The sequence below is a fragment of the Lemur catta genome, chromosome 2 (assembly GCF_020740605.2).
Source record: "Lemur catta isolate mLemCat1 chromosome 2, mLemCat1.pri, whole genome shotgun sequence".
NCBI classification, from domain to species: domain Eukaryota; kingdom Metazoa; phylum Chordata; class Mammalia; order Primates; family Lemuridae; genus Lemur; species Lemur catta.
The window spans coordinates 115,161,321-115,181,462 of NC_059129.1; positions in this window are offsets into that span (position 1 = coordinate 115,161,321).

A 20,142-nucleotide genomic window follows, 5' to 3' on the forward strand; every position below is an offset into this window, starting at 1 on the left:
CCAGTATCAAAAGTTATCAAAGTTGAAATGCTCAGACTTGAAGGGCAACTATTATAAGCTTTCCTTCCATGGGAAATCAGGCTTAAAAAGAGTAATTTAAAGCCCAAACAAAGGCGGACTGGCAGAAATACACATATCCACTTAGGGACAGATGGATTGAATCTGCACTTGCATTGGTAGCCAATTAGGTAAGTGAAAACTTCTGCTTTGAGAGTTTTAGCTTTAAAAACTTGATAAAACAGAAGTTTGATTATAGTAACTGAAATTAGAAATGGAATTACAGAGCTGTATTATAATTGGAAACTGGAAACTGGTATGACTCTTTGTTCCTCTCAAATTTTTAGTCTCCAATTTTTGTGGGGAGGAGGAGTTAGAGAGTTCTGAATATACTGTATTACTAGAAAATAGGTTATATAAAAATTACGGTAAAGAGGAAGGAGCCCTAGTGATGAACTCACACCAAAGTGGGAAAATAATTCATTAATTATTGATGGATTTACAAAAAATAATTAAAAAATAATATGGTATAATAGAAATACAACCTTAAAATCAGTTCTAGATCCTTTCAGTTCTCACTAGTTAATTAAAATCTTATCGAGGATCTACCATTTCCTCATATTGGATGGAAGCATAAAATATAATGTAAATAACAATGGTGTGTAGCCTGGAACCAGGAGCCCGGAGGGAGATCAGAGCTGGTCACATGGAATGGGTTCCCTGGTGTGAAGTGACAGTTGCATCCATGGAAGTGGGTGAAAAACATCCACAGAGAATAAAGAGGAGGTAGAGATGAATGAAACACCAACATTTAGGAAAAGGTAAAAAATAAGAATCCAGCATTAATGGGACAAATAAGTGTCAGAGAAGTGGCAGAGGATAGGACTGGGGGAGAGGACTTTGAAGTTGTGGAGGGAGTAAGGCTTCTGGTTCAAGGTAGTGGGTTGAACATACATGTGTCTATTCTCCTTCCACAAATCCCATTAAAATGAAATTTAAAAGTACCAAGCATAATGAATTTATAGCAGTTCTCAAATCAGGCAGAGACACACGCAAACCATTAATGTTAATGAGTTTCTAGAAGATGGAAATATGTTATATATTAAGAAATAAAGGAGCAGATGCGCAGCCCAGAACATGCACTCACAGAAGGCTGGGTGCAGCCTGACAGTGGTGCCTCTGTCATTCTCCCAACCTGGAGATAAAGAGATCCAGCTTCAGGAGTGGGTGGTGACCAGATATCTAGGCCCATGGTCGTTCTCCAAACAGCTGTGCAAATTAGCACCTCCTCTCCTGCCACTGCTTGCCAAACAAATTGGTTTGAGATTCCCTGAGTAAAACTCAGGGCTGCGTGGGCCTAGCCTGCTCCCTGATTTCTGTTTGCATAAAGAAAAGTTGTTGGCTGGGCGCGGTGGCTCACGCCTGTAATCCTAGCACTCTGGGAGGCTGAGGCGGGTGGATCATTTGAGCTCAGGAGTTCAAGACCAGCCTGAGCAAGAGCGAGACCCTGTCTCTACTAAAAAATAGAAAGAAATTAGCTGGACAACTAAAAATATATAGAAAAAATGAGCTGGGCATGGTGGCACATGCTTGTAGTCCCAGCTACTTGGGAGGCTGAGGCAGGAGGATTGCTTGAGCCCAGGAGTTTGAGGTTGCTGTGAGCTAGGCTGACGCCACAGCACTCTAGCCTGGGCAGCATAGTGAGACTCTGTCTCAAAAAAAAAAAAAAAAAAGTTGTCTGTGGGCTTAGAGCTCACAATTCATCTTTCCCACTGAAGAGGACTTGTCAGGGACAGAACTACATGCTGGCAGAGGGAACCCAGGCCAGATAAGTGTTTAAGTGTATCTAGTAAACTAGCCCTCAGTTCATGACTTTAAATAGGCAAATATGATATTAGAGGCAAAATAATCACAGATATATATACATACATATACACACACACACAGTGCCAACATGAACCAGTGAATTGATCCCAAAATAAATAGACAATTTAGGACATAAAACATAATTTTATATATCTATATATATTCATTGACGTCTGTAGAGAGATTTGAGAAACTATTAACTCTGTTAATAAAAGAAAAGGCCATTATAACAAGCAACTGAAGAACAATAAAGGCCCACTGGGAATTTAAAAATATGGTGACTGAAAGTAAGAAAAATTAAAAATACGTGCCGGAATAAAAGCCTGATGAAATCTTTTAGAAGTCAGTGTAAAAGAAAACTAGGAACATATAGGAGAAAAGTTTAAAATCTTAGAGGATCTCTCCAGGAGAGGTAGAGTCCTTCAAAATGAGTTTCAGAAAGAGAAAAAAGAACAAAATGTCCTAAAAATTGCTAGAGAAAATTTATTTTTTAGATACATGCCTCTTCAGCTTGGAAAAGAGCACAGAGCGAAGAGCACGTGAATGAAGACGAAAGACCACAGCTACGCAGAGACACCTAAGATATAAAGATCCTGAATGCCTCTGCTTATTGCTTCAATAAATTGAAATCTAAATTCTTATCAAAGACATTATATGATTGCAGACCGAGGTCTGAGAAAAATATGATTTGGAATCTAGAAATTAAATGCCCAACCAAACTATTCATCAAGAGTTCAGGTCAAATAACGACACTTTGAGGTAAGACTTAGAAAACTTTCTCACTCATAGATCATCCACTGAAAGACTTGCTTAAGTCATTTATCTAACAAAAGAAAAAAAGGAACTCAAGAAAGAGAGAAAAGTAAGATCCGTTAAACAGAATACTTAATCTGTTATGTATTGCAGTTATGTAGCAAAATACCACTGTTTGTAGGAAATATACACTAAAGTATTCAGAAATGGTGGAATAAGAAGTCTGCAACTAACTCTCAAATGGTTCAGAAATAAATGCTTTGTATTATATCTCCACGTTTTCTGTAGCTTCATGATTATTTTGAAATAAATACAATTTTAAAAAATACCATGAAGGGAAGAAATTGTAAAAGGTTAAAAAAAAAAAAAACAAGGTCACCTTTTAGTGAGCTCCACCCCTCCTATCTAACATTCCACCCCCATTCTCCATTTCCCAGCACTCCCTAGCCTACCTTCTAGCATCAATCAACAACTGACTTATTATTAGGTATTTAATTGTTTATATGTTTCTTGTCTTTCACCTCTGCATCAAAAACTAGCATGAGGAGCTCTGTTCATTGCTATGTCCTCTGAGCATGGAGCACTGCCAAGAACATACTGATAAATATTTGCTGAATGAACTGAAAACCTCGTTATTACAAATGTTAGTAATAAGTAAAATGTCATTCTTCACAAAATATTAATACTGAAATTGCAACTACTCAATATTGCCTGTTATTTGAGATTACCAATTTGAGATTACTGTAATTTTTACATGGAAAGAAATCTACTCAGACACTACTTGTAAGATTATTGTCCCCTGGAAGTTTCTTGAAAATGATTTGTCTTCTGAAATCTATCCCAAGGGAGGGATATTTTAAATGCTAGTTTGCAATCTTAAGAGTACGGAGAAGGTGCTTTGATATAGCATTCTTTTTTCAGAACAAGGTATAAATAAAACTTTAAGATAAGTACCAAAAGATTTTTAAAAAGGAAAAATAATTCCAGGATGACAGCTATACAGTTGGTCTAGAATGCAAATTAGAACAGGGAATAAGAGGGCTCCAGAAAGAATTTTCTTTAGAAGCAAAGTGATTTCCTATGACAAAACATAAGATTAAGAAGCTAAGAGACCTTAATGGTAAGGTGAAGTCAGAGCATCATAAAAATAAATGAACAAATAAAAGCATTGTGCTGCCCAATCCTTCTCTGTTTATTAGTCATGTGCTTTTTCCAACAGCACAAAGTTAATGATGGGGAAAACCATCTCCGCTAAGTGTATAATCACACAATTTGATTCTGCAGAGAACTACCTTTAAATAACTATAATATTGTAAATGCTGGGGTTTAGTATTTTTTTGGTTTTTGTTTGTATTAACCTGTAGATGAAGTAGTTACTTTTAGTTATACGCACAGAAGTTAAGTGATGTAAAATTGGACACAGTAACGAGTGAGATAATGCCTAAAATGGATGAGTCAAGAAGTAGAAGGTTGTGTTTTATTTGAAGACATAGATGAGCAAATAATAACACTTAATATATACAAATATACCTCTTAGAGTTTGGAAGTGTGAAATGTGGGAATAAGGAGGTGAGAAAGCAGTGTAAGTCAGCAAAATTCCTCACTCTTCACAAGAAAGGTGAATAGTTAGATCTACTTTAAATTGATGAATAAATAAATGAATGAATATAAATATTATGAATACAACCACAAAAAGAAACAAAAATTTTTATTAGTGGGTATCAAAAATGAGGAGTAGGACTGAGAGCAAAGGATAGTTTATTTTTCATCTCAAATCTTCTCATTCAGTTTGGATTTAAAATTTTAAATTATGTATATGATGTGCACAGAAAAATGCAGGTACAATAAGCACCAGCTGTGAGCGTTGTTCCCCCAACAAGTGGGGCGGAGGGATAGTGAAGAAGAGACTTTCTTTGTTACACAGTTTTCAATTATTATTTTTGCAATGACTATACCTTATTTTGTTGAATAAAAATTACATATATGCTATTATATAATAAGAAGATGAAAGCAACAGAATTAAATGCAGTGGGGCTAAATCAGATAAGAACTTAGAGTTTCTTGGATTTGACAATTGGGAAGAGACCCACTGAGTGCAGTTTCTATAGAGTGTGGGGACAGAAATAGAATTGCAGGGGAGCCCACTCCTTAACAAGGAGTGAAAGGGGATAGAGGCAATCTGGTACAAATATAAACTGTTTTCAAGAAGTTTTGATGAGCAAGTGAAGGGAGAGAGTGTGTGAAAGCTGAATAGTTAACATTTAAAAAACATGGCTATTTAATGATCATGTAGATTACACAGCAGAGTGTATTATATCTAATAGTTTTAGCTTATAAATGAAAGGATCACGATATATAAAGCGCATTGAATGGTCATATACAGATTTTCCAAGAAAAGTTAATGTCTGTGTCTTTGTTTTTTTCCTTTCCATTTTGGATGAGGCCAGCATCCAACATCTTCCTGTAGGCTTATTTTACAATTTCTTTTAGGTTTTATTTATTCATTCATTCATTCATTCATTCATTCCTGTCTCCCTCCCTTCACCCCACTCTTTCAGAAATGCCTTTTATGAACACTCCCTACAGAGGCTTCTGAAGCTTATTGAGAAATAATTACGCTCTGTATTGTACATGTTTGAGGAATCTTTGACTACATCTGACTATCCATACATATTTATAAGAATGCAGTGAAGTATCAGTGGATTTTTTTTTTCCATTTTGTAAGGTTATGCAACATTAAACAAATTCTTGTCCTTGGCCCTTATAATAAATGTGCTAAATGGATAAATCACCTATTTTTAGGGAAGGGACCATTTTAATGATACATAAGTGACTCAAGAAAATTTTAAAATGACTCTCTTCAGGATTTTGGGATGACTTTACCTATTGAACTTTTCCACACTACTGAAAGTATTGCAATACCAACTTCTAAGTTTCTTTATGCATTTCAAATGTTTCTTTACAAAGTAGATGGGGAGAGAGGTAAGGAACTAACTTTGATTGATTTACTCCTGTGTTCCAAGAACCCAATGACCGTGTTTTTGCAATATGTCTGTGTTGGTCAATGGTGCCATTAACTCCAGCACAAAGCCTGAATGAGAATGCATGGAGTAAGCTTGCACATGCCATCCAGTATCTTCATGGAGATGATTATGTTTCAGTGCCTTTGGATTAAATGAAAAAAGTTATAATTGAAAATTTGTATCTAAATGCCATATTTATAGGTACATAACCTTCTTGGTTGTAAACAGTATACCTGGTGATTCATTTTGCATAATATGTGGTGTGTGTTTTTAAGTATAATATTTATAATGTGGTAGTTGGGTTCCTCAGAAGATTTATATTGTCAGATATAATTTTTTCAGTGAAGAGAAGCTAAGGGGTTATAGAGTGTCAGATTCCCAATATAAAAGTTGTATTTCCCCTACTAGTTTTTATAATAAAACCTTTTCTATTTGTACATGTATTTATTATGGCACTATACAAAATTCTAAAACAATGTTACAATGTGATGGCAAAAACATAAATGTTACTGAGCATGTCCTAAAGAATACGTAAGACTAGAACAAATATGAGCCCATAATTAAAATAGTTCGCTATGCCAATGGTAAATAAAAGAAAGTGATTACTACTGAACAGTGGCAAATCACTCCAAAAAGGGCATGTATAATCTCATTCAGTGGTCAAAAGAACATTCTTTTGCCCTGAAGGTTGTGCAAAGTCATCCCGGTAGATGGCCACAGGTAGCTCCTGGGAAGGCTTTGTGGAAAACTCATAGTATGGGGAACCTACGGCCTTCTGATTTCAAGACTGTTCTTTTTTAAGCTTCAAAGGAGGTAAGCAAAGCTTCATTTTTCTCTGACACACCCCTTTTAATAAAAGGATTTGTTCTGTAAAATTTGAATTCAGTCAAAAGCCTGCACTCAAAGATTCAGAAGGCCACATGTGGCCCCAAGGCCGCAGGTTCCCCATCGTGCTCAATGATGGGGATATGTTCTGGGAAATGTGTCATTAGGCAATTTTGTCATTGTGCAAATATCATGGGTGTACTTATACAAACCTAGATGATATAGCCTACTACACACCTAGGCTATATGCTCCTAGGCTACAAACCTGTACAGCATGTTACTGTACACTGTAGGCAATTCCAACACAGTGGTATTTGTGTATCTAAACATATATAAATATAGAAAAGGTACAATAAAAAATACAGTGTAATAAATTAAAAATGGAGGGCTGGGCGTGGTGGCTCATGCCTGTAATCCTAGCACTTTGGGAGGCCAAGGCAGGAGGATTTCTTGAGGTCGGAAGTTCAAGACCTGCCTGATCAAAAGCGAGATCCCATCTCTAGAAAAAATAGAAAAGTTAACTGAGTGTGTAGTCTGTGCCTTTTGTGTTTTAAGAATGATAGACTTTTGATTTGCCACGTAGCCACATGAAGCAAAAGTATTCCAACTCTATGGTCTTTTTTGACCAAATAATTTTTTCACTTTCTTTTTACCATTCTATTGTGTAGATGAGACATTGACCAAGTTGGCAACCAAATAATTAACATTAAGAGACATTGCCTTCACTATCATAATGAACCACTCACTCTAAACATTCTCCTCACTCACTCTAAACATTTATTTCAAAGGTATTTTTTTTGAAAATAATGCATATTAATTTGTTTTTCAACTTTTTAGCACAAAAATTTCAAAGGTACAGAAAAGTTTAAAAAATAGTACAATTTATCCATCTAACAAAATTACACTTGTACACCGTATATTTATACAACTAAAAAATTAAAAACTAAACAACCCAAAAATGTAAGCATGCTTTCTTAAAAAAAAATAGTACAGCATACTGACTTTACTGATTTTTGGAAGTTACAGACTGAATGTTTTATGCAATAACCTTACTATTGACTCTTGCTCTAGCAGACAACTAGTTTTAATTAATGCTTGTATACTGAATGCCTAGATTCAATAATTAAGATTTTTGCCATGTATGATTTAACTTTATGTAAGATTTTATTATTTTGGTGAATTACTTAAATGTAATTTAACGACATGATAAAGATTTACTCATTAATATTTTTGCGTCTTTCTAAGAATAAAGATATTTTTTTCCCTAATCTTAGTGCCATTGTTATACCTGATAAAATTAGCAGCAATTGCCTAATTATCCAATACCAATACCATATTCAGATCATCTCAGTGTCTTCTATATATTTTTTAATCCAAGAGCAAATGTCATTTGTTTGTTTTATTTTATTTGGAAAAAGGGAGGGCACAAAATCAAAAGTTTATTTTTTAAATCTTTTCTTTGAAAAAGAGTTTCAAACTTTAGCCTCCCCGTTTGGGTAGAAGAAATTTAGAGGCAGAGGATTTGGAAATGATTCAGGTAGGGAAGACGAATGTGGATCAAATATTTACAGATTAAGAAAATGGAGACTAACAAGACATTTGAGTTTGAGCAAACATTTTGAATAAAATTCCATCAGCTTTTTCTTAAAAATAAATATTTGTATAGTGTCCCGGCACATAGAAGCTAAAAGGAGGCTGTTAACTTTCACTGTCTGCTCTTCATTACTTTTTATGTTCTTTATGCAGACAAGAGCCATAGGAATGTTACCTTTAAGTGTGAATCTTCACTATGTGGAAAATTTCTCAAAGGTTAGAAGTCCTGGGTAAAGTGGACAAGGCATCATATTAAAGAGTGCAGTGTATTATATGGAGCAAGAGTTTTGAAGAGCAAATACTTTAGGTTCACAGAAGACCGTTTCTGTAGGCTTGTCTCTTAAAGTGGCTTTAAATTCTGCTTCCTCTAGCTTCACAGCTTTGGAAGTTATGAAGGAAAGAAGAAAGTGGTAAGGATTTGGGGGGGAAAGTGAGATTTTTATGGGACATTGATATTATGGATAAAAGGAGAAAGAGTACCGAGGCCAACATTTATTTTGACTGCTCTCAAGGTACTGGGTAACTGATCAGGCTGAAACCTTTTGAAAAAATGAAAAAAATTAGTAATGAAAATACAGTTTGATAAAATAGTTCACTGGGCTGATACAGTTTCATTTTTAAGACATTGAGATTTAAACACAATGTACTTGTTTATTTCCCCTTTTTTGACTGAATGCTTTGGCATCATGTAGTCACAAACTATATAGGAACATTTGATAGAAATTGCAGTCATTTTGCTAAAAAGAGACAAGGCAGTAACATAGTGGAAATGACTTAGATTTTGGGGTTAGATATAACTTAGAATGTTGACTCTCTTGTTACCTGTGAATCTGGGTAAATTACTTAAATCTTCTCTAAGCCTTGCTTATAAAATAGGGATAACAATACTTACTTCCCGGGGCTGCTGTCAGGAATACCTGAAAAAACAGAGAGTACAGTCTCTGGCAAAGACAGGTATTCATGAATATGTATCAGCCTCCCTTTCATTACATTTATTGATTGATGATTTAACATGTGTGATCCTGGACTACCAAACTGAACACGGGGGAATAATCTAAAACATTAAATCTTCAAAATCAGATAATTCCTGCCACTGTGTTCAATATGCCAGTTAGATGTGTTCCTTAATGGTTCTCTGTGAAGCTGTTATTCTACATGATACTCTATGACATTTAACTCTGTGGGCAAATGACATTGGTGCACGTACTAGACTTTATTTCCTTTCCCAATTGAGTGTCTCAATTGGACGTATTGCACTAAATGGCATATTTTCTAATAAATACCTTTTCAAAAACCCCAAATATGTCCCCTTTCTCCATTTGCTTTACCAGTGCCCTGTCACCACCTCTTCTCAACTAAGCACTGATAGTAGCTCCTACTTTGTCTGCAAGGGTGGGGCTGCCATTATACCACTCTCGAGCCAAGCATGAGTGCAGTGTGAGTGTGTTGTAGTTGGGTGGTCCTGCAGTGGTTAATTGGGGTGACAGGACTGCTGTAGGACTGGCCATTGGGTTGTGCATGGGTGGCACAGACTCAGTGGGCCAGCTGGCTGTGCAGTGTGAGCGCACACATGGGTGGGATGTCAGTCTGGCTGTTTGGTGGTTTCCCCACTGTGCAGGTCCACCTGTTCCCTGCGGGGAGGGTGTGCTGCATGGGTTTGGATATGAGGTCTCAATTGTTCCCTCTGGCCTAGACTCCAAGTAGATGGGCTTGTTGTGCTATAGCCACCCATGGGAATGCAGTGGAATGATAGTGGGGCCTCAGGGATGAGAAAGTCAGTTGCCGCAACCCCGTAGGGCAGGACACACTCCAGCAGTGGGTTTGGTTTCAAGATGGTGGCAAGCCATAGCAGCTTAGGTCCTGGGAGTGGGAAATGCTCAAGGTAGGCTCCTACTCTTAGGCAGTGCACCTGTGTGAACTCTTGGCTATTCTCCAAAATGGATTCAGGTCCTGTGAGAACTGGGGGACTCTCCTCCTGTAGCAAGGATTGCTGGTGTTTGTGGTGGGAATGAGGACTGTCGGGACCTCCAGCTTACCTTTGCCCATAAGAAGTCCCCCTGACTCAGCCAGTTCTGGTGGGGGAAACAGCTTGGCAGAGGCAGAATGCCTCACTCCCCTCTCTGCGATTCTACCCTGGGCTTCCTTTTTGTGAAGGGAATGAGTACCAGGTAACTCTAGTCAGCCATCTTGCTGACATCACTCCTCCCATTTTATCTTTGATTTGCATAAAGTTGTTATAATCTCCTAACTGCTAACTACCCCTTCCTATTCTCTTCACTGTTAAAGGTTGATCCTTTACTATAATTTTATTGGGCTTTCTAGTGGGAGAAGAGAATTATGTTTAACTCAGTTGCCATCTTGAAGCAGAACTCCTGTCCTTTTTTAAATTTTAAATTAAAAGATATTATCTTCTCTGTATTTTCATCTAGATTCTGAAACATTTACCTGTTAAACATGCTCATTTTATTGGAGAAAAAGAAAATAGCAAATCATGGTTCTATGTCATGTGCCCCTGTTTGCCATAGAATCAGATCATCCCCACCTCCACCTCTAAGTCTAAAACTTGTATGTCTTTAAATATAAAATTATATCTGTAATTGGCAAATATATAGATAAATTACTATATATAAAGATATAGATAAATCTTTACATGTTTCCTCCTTTGACTGTAATTTAATTTATTAAAATATTACAAAACAAGAATCTCCACCAAAACATGCAAAATGTCAAATGTGTAATATCTGAACGTTGTGTGAGTTCCAGATGTGCCTAAGACACGGAGAGCTAATTAGAGGTAATAAATATTTATCTCTAGTTATAGGGGCTAAATTGGGCAAAATGTGGAAAGCTCAATTCAGATAAGCATGTGAGTGCTTGGCTGCTGATCCCAAATCTTATCTGAACTCTCCGAACTTCTCAAGTCTTAAAAACTGGGCTGGACAGCTTATGAGAACAGCTTCATCTTGGGTATTTGGGTATATTTGATTCCAGCTGGAGCCAAAAACTGCAGAGAGAGGCACAAATGAAGAATAATGGGGGGAAACTCTGAACTTCCTCAAAGCTCAGAAAGAGGCTCTGGTTAAATTTGGAGGAAAGGTTAGGGATTAAGGGCCACTTCTATTTTATCTGGCTGCATTAATCTACTCTTAAAAATTCTTTTTTAGTCTTTCAAATGGTAGGTCATTAATATTACTTTGTTTTTGGTTGGGCAATATAGTGAAACATTCTTTAAAAGAGTGAACCTCTGCTTGTTTTACATGTCACAAGTAAGAATTTGACAGCAAATGACTGCTCCAGAATAGCAGAGTGCATATTACTGATCATTAACACATGCCTAGGTGTGGTTTTAGGCATTACTCCAAATGGAGCCTTAAATCAAGTTAAACAACATAAAATATATAGTCCATTGTAACCATAGAGAGTAAACAAGAGTAAAATATTTTCTATTGTGTTGTTTTTTATCAACTCTGTGAAATGTACACATATTCAAAACACATTTATTTTTCTTCTATTTTCCAATTTTATTTCACTTTAAATACACCAATTATACTTGAAGGATTTTGGTTATAAAAATATGTACATATAGAACAGTAATATTTGTTAATGACATGTTATATGCTATGTTTCCATAATCTTGTAACAGTTCTAAGAGGTAAATATTATTATCCTAATTTTACAAAGACTGAAGTTCAGAGAGGGTGGTTTATTTGCTTAAGCTTTCATAGTTAGTGTGATGGCTAATTTTATATGTTAACTTAGCTGGGCTGTGGAGACCAGATATTTGTTCAAGCATCATTCTGGATATTTCTGTGAAATTTACTTTTAAATTGGTAGAGTTTGAATGAAGCATATCGCCCTCTATATTGCAAGTAAGTCTCATCCAATCAGTTGAAGTCCTGAATAGAACAAAAGCCTTACCATCCCCAAGCAACAGAGAATTCTGCCAGCAGACTACATTTGAACTTCATTTGCACTATTGGATCTTCCTGGTTCTACAGCAGACTGCCTTTGGAATTGCACTACAACTCTTTCCTAGATCTCTAGCCTGCCAGCCTCCCACATGAGATTTTGAACTTGCCAAATCTTTATAGTTGTATAAAGCCAATTCCTTCAAATAAATCTCTTTCTTTCTATACACACGTCCTATTGGCTCTGTTCCTCTGGAGAACACAGACTAATACAGCAAGTAAGAGGGTAAGTCAGGGTTCAGATCTAATTCTGTTGACTTTCAGAGCATTACACCAAACTTCATTTTACATAAATACTTCTTTATCTGCTTACTGAGTTAGTGATTAAATTTGTTACTTTATATTCTCATTTACATTCACATATACACAGCACTTGTATATCTACATCAACATGTAGTTACTGAGTATCTGCTATGTAGTCTTGTTTACCCATGTATGAGACACAAGGTTTTAGCATTTGCCATGAAACTCCTTAAGTAGAATGAGTCTTTCCCTCAACTTTTACTCTTGTGAAGATAGACTCACTTTACCCTATTTGCAATTGTATAATAGTAAGTTTCCTCTTATATTACTATTGACTAAATTTATAACTAAATTCTGCCTAAATCCTGATAACTAATGATGTTTTTCTAGATTTTCCCCAAATTTTGGCTTCACTGAAGATATTTTTCTAATTTTTACTGTTAAAATAATAATTCCATTTAATTATTCAGCGACTCTTATGACTATGAAGCTGAAATGTCTAAAACAAAATAATTATAGAAAACTAAGAAATGAAACAATACTAGCAAAATTCTAAGGAAAATTCTGGAATACTCTTTCCAAAGGCCCTCTGAAAATTGCTTAAATGAGGAGAATTTCAAGTAATATTACCTATAGATATTATAATGCCTAATTGCTAGATAGGTACGTAGCTGTTTATTTGCTTATCTCTGTCTCTCTTCATTGTGTCATGGCCGTCATTGTTACATCAGTTCCAACTTAGGTTTATATTCGACAATACATTTGGGTGAGAGATAAGGTGTCTTAGTTCAAGTTGCTATAACAAAATACCTTAGACTGGGTACTTTGTAAACAAAAGAAATTTATTGTTCACAGTTCTGGAGGCTAGGGACTCCGAGATCAAAGCACCAGCAGATTCAGTGTCTTTGAAGGCCTGTTCCTCATAGATGACAACTTACATGTGTCCTCACATGGCAGAGTGCAAATGGGGCAAACAAACTCCTTCAGGCCACTTTTATAAGGGCACTGATTCTATTCACAAGGGCTCTGACCTTATGACCTAGTCACTGCCCAAAGTCTATACCTCTTGATACCAACATATTGGGTATTAGATTTCAGCATATGAATTTTGGAGGGACACAAACATTCAAAACATAGCATAGGGGTCAGAATGAAGCAGTATGAACACAGCTTAAGAGTTTAAGGTATATATGTGGTGGGAGGAAGTGGTTGTGGATATTTAATATTTGCTTCTCATCTTCTATATGCCAATCACTCTCTTATGTACCTGTGTTTGTTACCTTAATTACTTAATCACAGTATTGTGACATAGAAATTACCATCCACATTGTACAGGTGAGAAAACTGAGGTTCAGAGAGGTTTGTCCAACATCAGACATCTAGCACATGGTGTAGGAGAGTACAAAACCATGTCTGCCTAATTCTAAATTCAATCTTCCAATTACACCATAGTAAGACTATGGATGCCATGAAAGGCTATGCCACAATAAAATCCTCCTTGCTTATACCCTCCAAAATGGCCTTTGGAATAAACTGAACTTACCATCTTCAATGATGTCCTTTCCATTTTGACCATAAGTACTAGTTCTAATCTTCAGCATTGTTTATTTTCTCCACCTCTAGACACTGAGGGACTTTTGGTATAAATGGTTCTTCACCTTAAGCTACCTGTTCATATGCCCTTCCCTCTTATGAGTCTTCTCTTTCTCCCTGGTTGCTGAATCCTTTCCACAGGTTTTTAATACGCTTGCGTTTCCATCTGTTTAAAAATAATTTGTCTTGACACCATTTTCCAGCTTCTTCCAATGTCTCTGTTCCCTTTAATTATTAAATATCTGAAAAAAGTTGCCTTATCCATTTCCCTACATTCTCCATTTAAATGTCCCTTGCTAAGGTCATCAACAAACTTTATTGTCAACAAATCCAGTAGACATTTCTTATTCCTCATCTTTCTTGAGCTTTCAGCAGCATTTGACACTGTCCATATATATATACCCTCCTTCCTGAAAACCTTTCCTATGTGTAGAAGCTCAAGTTCCTAATTTTCCTTTCCCTTCTCTAGAAACACCTTCTCCAGGGCTCATTTCTCCTTTGTTTAAATATGAGGATTCCTCCAGGATCTCTCTAGATTCTTTTCTCCTTTTCTACTTCATTTTTGTCCTCTTTTTAATATAATTTTATTTACTTTTAGTTGTTTTTGCTTATGTAATACCTATACTTTTTTTTTATTTCAGCATATTATAGGGGTACAAATGTTCAGTTACATATATTGCTTTTGCTCCACCTGAGTCAGAACTTCAAGTGTGTCCATCCCCCGGAGGGTGTGCACCGCACCCATTAGGTGTGAATATACCCATCTCCTCCCTTACACCTGCCTGACACCTGATGAATGTTACTGCTATATGTGCACATAAGTGTTGGTCGGTTAATACCAATTTGATGGTGAATCAACTTTTACAATATGTTTACAATAAATAACATTTAGTAGGTTTTATTTTATGACCTGATGAGAGTTTTTTCTTCTAAAATATGAATTTATCCCATATTGATTTATTGATTTATAGACGTCTTCATTCTTTAAGCATATTTTATTTTATTTTATTTTATTTTTTGAGACAGGGTCTCAGTCTGTTGCCTGGGTTAGAGCTCAGTGGCATCACCATAGCTCACTGCAGCCTCAAATTACTGGGCTCAAGTAATCCTCCTGCCTCAGCCCCCTGAGTAGCTGGTACTACAGTACATGCCACCATGCCCAGCTTATTTTTTATTTTTTTCTTCTTTTTTTGTAGAGTTGGGATCTCATTATGTTTCTCAAGCTGATCTTGAACTCTTGGCCTGAAACAATCTCCTGTCTTGGCCTCCCAAAGTGCTAGGATTACAGGCAAGAGCCACCCTACCCGGCCTAAGAATATTTTAGATTTTACTTTCTATTTTTATTATTTCCTTAAAAAATCTTCACTATATTCACTGTAGGTATACTTTTTTTTTATATTAATTGGTATATGTTTCTTCTAAAAATTTATAACCTCTGTATTTAAATTCTTATGAAACATTTTACCATCTCACTTTATAGTTTTATAAGTTCATAACTTTTGCCTTTCATGTATAACTTTACCTGATAAATCTTCTATTTAACAGCAGCTACTTGCTCATTTGGACAAAAATTCACCAGGTTTCCAATGATTAATTAACACATATGCAATGATTTCTGCTGAGAGTCAGGAAACTTGATCTCAGCATCAATAATATTCATCTTTGTATGCTAGTTTTGGAAAAAGAATTATGTTCTAGAGACATTATATATCATTCTTTTTAAAGCCATATCAGTAGGATATAACTTGGTAAAAATTAAGGTCCAGGGAAACATATGTCTATAATTTGCTGGAGTTGCCTCTAAATGTATTTTCCCATCCATGCTCTATAAACCCTTAGCTCGACTTCCTTTTGGGGAGCAGAGTCTACAGAACTCAGGATTATGAACTACCTTTTTAAACAAAAATTTTATCGATGAAATATAGCTCACAATCAGAATTTTACCCTTGCAAATGATCTTAAATTATCCAGTTACATTCCTTTATTTTGTAGGTGAAGAAATTGTGGCCCAGGGAAGTTAAATGACCAACCCTGGTGACCCAGCTGGACTAAAACAAGTTTGTCTGACTTCTGGTGCATGTTATTTCTTCAATTGGGCATTGCTCAATTGCTTTGCTTATGAAAATAGCCCTGAGAAATTCCAAAATCAGAAATATTACTTGGACCACTTAAAGTGTTAATAATAAACTTATAATCCATGACCTGAGTCATTTATTATTAATACCGTGTTTCTATTCGGCCTCAGAGATTTCTGAAGTATCCACTTGTGTGTGCCTATTTTGAGGCTTTAGTGTTCCACAGCTATTTGGAGCTACTGGCAGCTTTTCCCATGTGGTTTTAAGAATTTTAAGACATTATGAACTTGACCATCCCAGAAATTCTCTATTTCTGTGTTTGATGTAAACTTCCTATACTCAACTCTTCTTATTTTAGGTATCAATTCTTTATTATGGACAGCCCCCTGTAGAGGTTTCTTTTTATAAAAGCTATCATCTTTTTCTTTTTGTCTTCTAAGTTATAACACGAATGAGGTGCAAGACCTATTCTTCTCATGTTTTATTATTGTTCTAAACTGCATGTCAATATCTTCTCAAACAAAATCTAGTGTTATTTTCATTGCCATAATAAACTGCTTCTAGTGATTTCAACAATTTTTTCCTGGCTCCATCCTATTTCTAAAAGGGAATTATTATTTTACAGTGACTTTCTTTCATGTCTAATCATAGTTTCTTTATAGTCTGTGTGAGATTCATAAACGCATAGGCAAACAGTTAAACATTATAGATATTCCTCATTTGTCCTGTTCTTCCTTCCCCTGTAAAGATAAAACAAAGTCATACATATGTTGGTGCAAATGTACTGATAGTAGAGTGACATGAAAATAGATCATTATTATTAATTTTTATTATGACAAAATGTTATTGTATATTTTGGTATATCATATTTTAGGTACTGTTTCCATATGGGCCTGTTAATTGCTAGTTTGGAACTCTGGAATGAACATGGACTTAGGGAATGAAGTTTAAATTTGCCCTGTGTCAGCTGTGTGAGCTTGGGCAAGTCACTTAACCAATCAGAGTTACAGTTTCTTCATTTATAAAAATGTAGACGATAATGCTTTTGTTTCATGGTGGTTGTAAATATTGAATGATTTAAGGTATATATGATATAGTGATATAATGAAAGGGTTTAGGCACAATGAGCCTGACACATTGCAGGGCTCTGTAAGTATTAACTTCATTTTCTTTTTAATCTCTACTGCTGTCTTTAATTTTAGGATTTATGACTCTGGTTCAGTATGGCCCACCCACCTGAAGGCCTTCTAGTCAATCTCTCATAGTCTTTGTACAGTTGCAGGTGGAAGATATTAGAGCCAAATCATATACTTAAAAATGAATGTCTGTGCATATTGTCCCCAATTAATTTATCCTTCCATTAAATTGTTATGATATTTAGGATTAATTAATTCATTGTGCTAAGACTACCATGGTGAAAGAATTCAGTCATAGATGCAAGAGGCAAGCTCTCTAGAGAGAGTGGAAGATGGTTAGGCAGTTTTGTTTGTTTAAGGAAAATGAGCAAGAGAATTTTGCATAATGCCTTTTGGAGCAGTCTTATTCTTCATAATTGCCTGAGATATTTCAAGGTGCTTTGCTATAAATCTGAAGACTTAAAAACATTGTTTTACAGTCTGGCCTACTAAGAATAATGACCTCTTCTGTTCCTTGTTTTTCTGGGTGATTAAGGGTTTCCTGACTGGCCCCAGGCCATCTGCCTTGACTTTTTTTTTTTTTTAAGATTTAGAACCATATTGTCAAAAATAATCTCTTACTCTGCAAGATTTTTCTAGCCCCAGAAGATAGAAAGTGTTTGCTGTGTGTGCTCCAACCCTGCATGAAAAATCTTGCAAGTGATGCTGCTTGTTGATGTTACAAAGCAGTCCCATCATTTATGCTCCTTAAACTAAATTAGGTGTAAATTATTTCAAGGAGGCCAAAGTTCTTCTCTGTGTTCCTATGAGGATAATTTCACAAATACACAGCATGTCCCTCCAATCACATATTCTGGGCAGGGAGAAGAAAACAAGAAGAAGGAGAAGAAGAGTGCTATGGCCCTGGGCCAGTGCACATTCTCCACAGGGGATTTCCAGCATGTGGGTGATTTTTAACCAAGCTGACATAAATCAGACTGTGCGGAGCAATGACATTCTGATCACTGTGCTGGGAGACACCTGGATAGTGTTACACTTTCCTCATTAGGAGGCACTGGAGTTGAGCTGGGGAGTTGAACTTTTAGCTGTATCAAAATAACAGTGTGGGAACAAAGAAGAGACTGGGATGAGGGGGTGTACCCATAATAACCCAACCTTTACAGATAGCTTATGTGAAGTGCTCTGAACTCTCATCCTTTGACATAATTTATTTACAAACTGAGCTCAGTGGAATCATGAATAATTTGGTCCATGAATGCCATGGTTTAAGTCTTCTGGGCAAGATTTGAGTCTCATTCTTTTTCAGCTGGGACATTCTGCCACAGTGGCTTATACTCCCTAACCCTGTCACAACTTGAGTTCATAATGCATAATAAAAGTATTTGTTAGTGTTCGGGAACATTTTATTAAGCAAAATTATTTATTATTTATAGTTAATTTCAAATAAAAATTCGATGTTAAAATTAGGTGTTAAACAGAAAATTGGGTATATAGGTCAAAAATACAAACTTTCCTAAACCAAAGAAAAATTTTAAATATAGCAAAGAATGTAGAGAAAAAACATGGTAAATATAACATAAATTAAACTAAGTAATTATAACATAAGATAATATGATAGAGTTAATAACAAACATATCAGTCATATAAAAATGTGAATGGGTCTAAATCACTGAAAAGAGAAAAGATTTCAAATTGGCTAATAAAGCAAAATACAGCTATCTGATATATACAAAAGGCTTACTAAATAAACACAGAAATTCAAAAATGCTAGAAATAAAGGTATGGGCAAAGACATACTAGGTAAATTAAAACAATGAAAAGTCAGATCAGGTTAGATCTTGAGATCAGATAAAGTAGAATTGAACAAAATTATATACTGTATGCATTTACCTTTTAGATCAGCCATCCTACTTTTAGGAATTTACTCTGAATATACACTTCCAACCATACAAAATTACATATGCACAGATTATTCATTATAGCATTGTTTGTAATTGCAAATAATTAGAAATGCCTCAACATAGGAGATTGGTTGAAAAAATTATATTCATATACACAATGGAATACAACATAGCTGTAAAAAGAAGAATGAATGAGGAGGAGCTCTGTGAAGTGATAGGAAGTTATTTCTAGGATGTATTTTAAATGAAAAATTGAAGTATAAAAGAGTTTATGTAGTAAGTTACCTATTATATAAGAAAGAGGGGGTAATAAGGAAACAAACACGTATCTGCTTACTTTTCCAAAAAGAAACACAAGGATAAATCAGAAAACATTGACATTGGTTACGTATAAGGAAGTTTTGGTGTAGAATGGATAGGGGAGGGAAGGACACATCTCTGAGTATACCTTAATGTACAGTTTTGACATTTGGAAGCATGTCAATGCTCTACATATTCAAAAATGAAATTAAATCAACAAGGATGGGGAAAATATCCCAAACTGAATGCAAGCAATATTTCAAATACATAATTATATTTCAAATAAATGATACAACCACACTGAAGGGGGAAAAGTAACCAATTCAATAATTTGAACACAGTACTCTGCTCTGTATCTTAAACTCTTTTAGTAAACTGCTTTTTCTTCTAGTTACATGAGTGTAGAAATTCTGAAACTATTTATTTTTATTACAGGGTTAGACAAATGAGTAAGTGCATTGCTGGCATTGAGAGCCAGGGTTCTCACTGTGAGGGAGATACAATGTGGAACAGGAATGGCAAGGAGGAACCTTGTGAGGCTGGATTAGAAGTAGTGGTATCAGAATGACTTAATGGTTTCTCATATATACATATTGAAGTCAATGTCATGAATACAAAAGAAAGGCTGAGATACCTTTCCATATTAAAGGAGACTAAAAGGACATGACATCTAAATGCAACATATAATCTTAGACCAGATCCTAGACTGAAGGGAGAAAAATATTGTAAAGGATTTTGTTGGAACAATTGGTATAATGTCAATATGGACTACAGTTTAAATAAAATTGGATGGAAGTATTGTTTCAATGTTACACTTACTGAATTTGATCATTATACTGTGGTTATATAAGCAAATATCCTTGCTCTTA